Below are 6000 nucleotides of genomic sequence, written 5' to 3' on the forward strand. Positions count from 1 at the left end.
CTATACCTGGGTCAATGTATTAATCGGACCTTCGGGTCTGGACCCAAGTCTTTTTATTTATCATCATACCCGGACTGTATAGGGTTTGGTTTGGGTCAGGTCCGGGTAAATCAGGTTCATTGACACCCTTAGCCAGTAGCCATTCAATGGTGCCAGTCTAGGGGGTGTCAACAGGTCGGGTTTGGTTCGGATTCAGGTGGAACCAGATTTGGATCAGATTTTTTAGTATGGTATTGGGTCCAGAACTGGGTCTAACCGAGTCTATTCTAAGAAAAACTATGACCGGACCTGATAAGAACTACATGAACCAAACCCGGTAAAACCATATTTTTTTATCATATTTACATTAAAAAATTGTGGGTCTTCATCAGAACTCGGGTTGGGTCCAGGCCTGGTATAAAATTTCACAAACTATACTCAGGTTCATGTATTAATCAGACCTTCAGATCTGGATATGAGTCTTAATTGGGTCTCTTTATTTATCATCATAGCTGGACCCTATAGGGTTTGATTCGGATCGGGTCCGGGTAAACCTGGCCCGTTAACACCCCAATGCCTTGTTTTGTTTTTTGCGAAAATTAACTGTTCACATGAATTTTTACGATGGTGGTAGATCACCTTCTGAGTGGTGGCCCTCATTGTATCCAAACAATACAAATGGAAGTAACCGCAAGTGCTCCAGTTTCACCCTCTCAAACAACAGTGAAATCACGATTTAGTTGAACACGCACGATCTTGAGCCTTTCAAGCATGTTTGGATAGCATGATGAATTACTTGTGTCCCCACCATGTGAGATCCACATGATCCATGGTGTCCACCGGACAAACCAGTCTTGGAAATCGGGCCTTCGGTCCACATCATGGGGATCGCAATCCTGTCTTGCCCGCGAGTTCTTGAACCAAACGCGCCTTCAAATTTCAAGTGGGCATTTTCAAGGTTCTCAAACAAGAAAAAGAATCCCAACTCCCTCTTTCTCAAATAAAAAGAGAATCATTCATCAAAGTTTCATTTTTTTAAGCTATGCCAAGAGTTGGATGATAAGGCTTAATGCATGATGATGGGCATGTTTGCAACATCTTGTGATTCTTGAATTTCCTTAGCTTTCCTAGATCGCAAATCAAAACCACAACACTTGAACAAGCTTGGAAAAACATAAAGTGCAAGCTGTCGTTGTGATTCTCACTTGAGAATGCTTATCCCTGGGATCTGGTCGCAAGACTTTGTGAGAAACAATCACAAACTTTAGAATTCTCAGCTGTCATTGTTCAATCGTGCAATTAAAATGATGACATTTTGCGTCTAAAATCCACACCACGTGGGCTGGGAATCAACTGTCCTTGAATCCAAATTTTGTTTTTAAGGTGGAAATTCTCTGCATCTCCAAACGGGTAAGGGGAATTCCCATCCCCGCATTATCAAATTTGCATCCGGCAGGCAACAAAGTTGTACATATTTGAACTTCACTCAAAATGTGAACTTAGTTCAAAGACAGGCCCTCATTTTGAAGCTGGAATTTACCGGAAAGAGGAATCCTAATGGACCGACCACTTCTAACCGAACAAAGACATAATTGCAACAAAAGACGCAAGGGCTCGGCCAAAACAGATTCACGTGCAGGAATCAGAGAAGTGGGGCCGACACCAGACACCAAACACCAAAAGTACGTAAAGCAAATCTTAAAAGCATTAGAAAAACTGTGCCAACAATGTAATGAGATCAACTACCCATAATTAAATATCACATAATCTTAAATAATTACACCCACCAACCAGAAGAAAAAAAAAAACTACATATATATATATTTAATAATAAAACCACCAACTTCAATGCTTCAACCCACCAGCCAAAATCTCTGGCGTTTTTTTTTTATCAAATATATGTCATTTCTCCTCTAATCACCTTAATTAGCTACACCAAGTTTTCCAACAGCTAAATATTATCGCCTGGTTTGTACCGTCTCGGTCTCAGTACGCTCTAGCACTTGTTGGGAAAGAAACCGATCTGAGAATTGGCTGAGTCGAAGGAGACCCGGATTCCCTGCTGCTGCACGTTGCCGATGATGGAGAGAGACGACGACGTCGGCGCAAAGGCGAAGCAGAATGTACCGGTCGAGTCGACCGGCACAAGGTAGTTCTTGGCGGGCAGCTGCAGCGACTCGCCCGAGCCGAAGTGGAGCGCGATGGTGGCGACGTCGACGCTGGTCCGAGACGAGAGGTCGTAGCAGGTGTCGAAGAGCGAGACGGGAGTGGCGCGAGGGAGACTCGGGGTGGCCGCGACGAAAGCGTCTCGGAGGGCACCGTAGGCAGAAGGTGGCAGCCGGGTCACGGCCGTGCCTGAGTCGAGGATGATCCCTCCGTTGCCGCTCTCGTCCATCTGGAAAACGGACGGCGGGATGGAAAGTGGGGACCCACCAACGGAGATGCCCGATAACCCCACGTAGTAGAACGTGTCCATCCTCCTGTTGCGGAGCAGCGGCGCCCGGACCAACTCCAGGCCCTCGGTCGCGCCGGGTCCGAAGACAAGGGTGCCCGCCGAGCTCGAGTCTCGGTCAACGAGGCAGTAGGAGAAGGCCGAGGCAGAGAGCTGGCTCGGGAAGGAGAGCGACCCACGGCCGAGCCCGAGCAGGCCGCCCGCGCCCACGAACAGCCCCTCGTTATCGTGGCCGCAGCCCAGAGCGATCCGGTCAACGGACGCGCTGGGTCCGAAGGTCAGCGTCTCTGTCGCGAAGTTACCCACGGTGTAGGACCCGTCCCCGTAGGAAACCTGATACTCGCAGGTACCGTTTCGGCACTCCGAGACGTCGAGCGACTTACACTGAGACGAGTCGCAAGAGATCGGAGAATACGACTCGGATGCGGCAGGGTCGAACATGGGGTCGGCCTGCTGGTAGCAGTCGGTGCAAGGCTGGCACTGCACCCACGTGACGTCACTGCCCGTGTCGAGAACCACGAAGAGAGGCTTAACAGGCCGGCCGATTCCGATACGGGAGAAGTACTCGCCGCTACCCTGGGTCATGCCCGAGACGATCGGCCCCTGGAGGTCGTCCGCCGAGTCAAGTCGGGCTTCCTCCTCCCCAAGAGGCTTGAGGTCGGCCTTGCTAACGCCCTTGAGCCTGAGGGCAAGCCTCGCGTTCAGCGACTCGACTCGGGCTGCGTCTCGACGGAGTCGGGCTAGCGTTAGGATTTTGTAGTCCCTGTGGCCAGAGGGTTTTAGGGTTTCCCTTGGCCGGAGCTCGAAGGTGGTGGCTGCGGCGGAGGAGGAGAGTGTGGAGAGGAAGTCCTCTAGGGATTGCGGTGTGCGGGAGAGCACCTCGTGGGTGGCCGAGAGGGAGGCCGCGACGTCGAGGGTGGTGCTCCTCTGGTGGTGCCTCAGCTCCCTAGAGAGAGAGAATGTAGAGAGAGAAAGCAAGATGGTGAGCGAGAAGAAGAGCGAGAAGGCACTAGATCCCCACATTTTTTCTTTCTTTTTTTTGGTTGCAGAAGAGAGAAAACGCAAAGAGATAAGAATGGTGACTACTGGGGAGGGAGAATGTAGAGAGAGAGAGAGAGAGAGCGTGGATCTAAGCACAGAGTTCAGAGCTGAAGGGGGGAGTGGTGGTAGTGGGCTTATAACGGGAAGGGACGATGGGGCCCATCAAGAGGATGGATCACGTCAGATGCGTTGATAAAAGGGAGATGGAAGAGATCGGTGACCTAATCTAAGGCTTCCCACTTTTTACCTTTTTCTTCTGATTTTTTTTATATTAATATTATTATCGGAGGATGTGTACGTCACCTTTTCTTATTGTGGATATGACGTTCACATCCCTCCCTTTTCTCATTGCGTATTGTGCTCCATTTAGTTTTCTTAGGAAATACGAGACAATAAAAATCTGTTTTCCTCTTTTTCAAAAGAAAGAAAAAGAAGATCTTCATATGTGATATTTATAGTGACAAAATAGTTGGATTTCATGAACTTGTTCAGCTCAATTTTATCCTCTAACTCGTCTTAAGTGGTAGTATGATCCATTGGCATCGTGAGTACTGCATTGGAATTTATTAAAATAAAAGTGGCATAATAAAAACTTCGATAGACAACAATCTTTATGTCGTATTTATTTCTATTTTTTTTTAACTTACCCGAAATTTTGGGGACCGTTACCTTTTCGAGTGAAAAGATCAGGTGCAGTATGATTGCACAAATATTTGTGCATTACCGATCAGGTGCTTAATGCACAAAATTTGTGCAATCATATTGCACCCGATCAGGACTCCCTTTTTAAAGGTTTTTTTCCTCCAGAAATGCTTAAAATGCCCCTAACTTGTCTGACGTGTCACCGCCGATTGGGGGTGTCACGAGGATCTGACGTCCGTATCCTTCCGATTCTCTGGTCAAGGACGAAAATATACCTCTGACCGTGACGCGCGGTGGATACTTTTCACTGCAACAAAATAAATGGTTGTCCTTTTCTCCTTTTAGAATGACCACCGTGTCCGCCTGAATACGGAAGCAGATCAGGTCATGCTGAACATGAGCGTTTTTGCTCATGCCGACATCGTGGCCGTCTGTTTGCATTTTGGATGAATGCCACGTGGTTTTGTTGACTTTTGAGCTTTTTAAAATGCAAATCGGATGGCCACGATGTCAGCATGAGCAAAAACGCTCATTTTCAGCATGACCTGATTCGCCTCCCCTGAATACGGACTGTATCATGTGTTTCGAGGGGAAATGGATCGCCCAAACGGGTGGGTATGACAATGAGTCATGTAACGGTGTCCAAATAAGTTGGATATTTGCTCCGGTTTGGATAGGATAGTTTCTTTTTAAGATGGTTTGGATGGGTCCAATGTGGTTTTGGATCAGGTTTTGAGTGTTTGGCTATGTCACATATATACTTCAACCTACCTTCGAATCGTGTCCATTATATACTATTCTTAAGAAAAAATGCACAAAAATGGTCCCTCACGTGTCCCCTTGCCTGTGTCCTTGTATACTTGATTCGAACAGCCAAGGCCTCACCCCACTTCACCGCCTGCCTAACAGCCAAGGCCTCACCCCACTTCACCAACCCCTCCTTGGGGCTCAATTTGTGTTTGATTGCCACAGGTATCCAAGGTGATCTACTGACATGATAATGCATTCTTCCATATGGATCTCAGATCAGATAGAATGTGTATATGGATCGGGTTCAAACTTATCGGATTTCATTTTGCAATTCAAATGCTGATTTGGATCAGCCTTCTCCCTTGGATGTACGCTAAGATCTTGACGTAATCTGGTCCATTGCAAAACTCCGGTTTTGAAACTTATCTTTGCGGATTTAGTATTTCTGCATGAATTTTGAATCCCAATTCAAATCCATTAAATTGAATCTAGATGGGGTTCACATATGGATACAATAACAACTACGCCTTCATCCCAAAACAATTGGGGTCGGCGATATGAACCAAAAAAGAAAATCATTCTGGGTCTTCCACAAGAATCCTTCTCCTCCAATCATTTCTTTCCAATGCCATGTCCTCGGTTCACTCAACCAACTAAAATGGAGTGCTCAAAAATCAAGATTGAGGCTAGAAGGCATGCACAAACTGTACCTAGATCAAGATTCATACATGGATCCAGGTAGGAGAACAGCAGGGCCCCAATCCTTTTATGGACCCAACTTCTAGAGGTTGCTTCAAGGTTTGGTTGGTCATTTTGAATCATAAGAGTTTAGACCTAATGATAAATTAAAAATAAAGCAAGCATTCTTGGAACATACCATCTTCCCTTTAGGCAACAACAGGGACAGCAGGGTCCACAATGGTCAAACAAATCGTGGGACTTAGTAGGTTGAGAACATGCGCCGATTTTCCAAGCAACTTGAGATCCATGACTCTGCGTGTGGGCGACATGTGCTTGCTGGTTGGCTCGGCCCTACACAACAAGTGGCACTCTCATCATCAAAGGATCCACATTTCATCACTTAATCTCGGCCGTTGATCATCAAGGCCTCATACGTAATCCTGCATTGCCACATG

At 46.9% G+C, this 6000-nt stretch overlaps 1 pseudogene across 1 annotated transcript; it reads right to left on the bottom strand.

The window, feature by feature from the left end:
- Positions 1 to 1865: 1865 nt before the first annotated feature.
- On the bottom strand, positions 1866 to 3575 carry LOC149834084 (protein ASPARTIC PROTEASE IN GUARD CELL 1 pseudogene; annotated as a pseudogene). Its single transcript, XR_016432505.1, has one exon. The product of XR_016432505.1 is annotated as a protein ASPARTIC PROTEASE IN GUARD CELL 1 pseudogene (transcript).
- Positions 3576 to 6000: the final 2425 nt, after the last annotated feature.

The sequence above is a fragment of the Nuphar pumila genome, chromosome 6 (assembly GCF_984573655.1).
Source record: "Nuphar pumila chromosome 6, dmNupPumi1.hap1.1, whole genome shotgun sequence".
Taxonomy (NCBI): domain Eukaryota; kingdom Viridiplantae; phylum Streptophyta; class Magnoliopsida; order Nymphaeales; family Nymphaeaceae; genus Nuphar; species Nuphar pumila.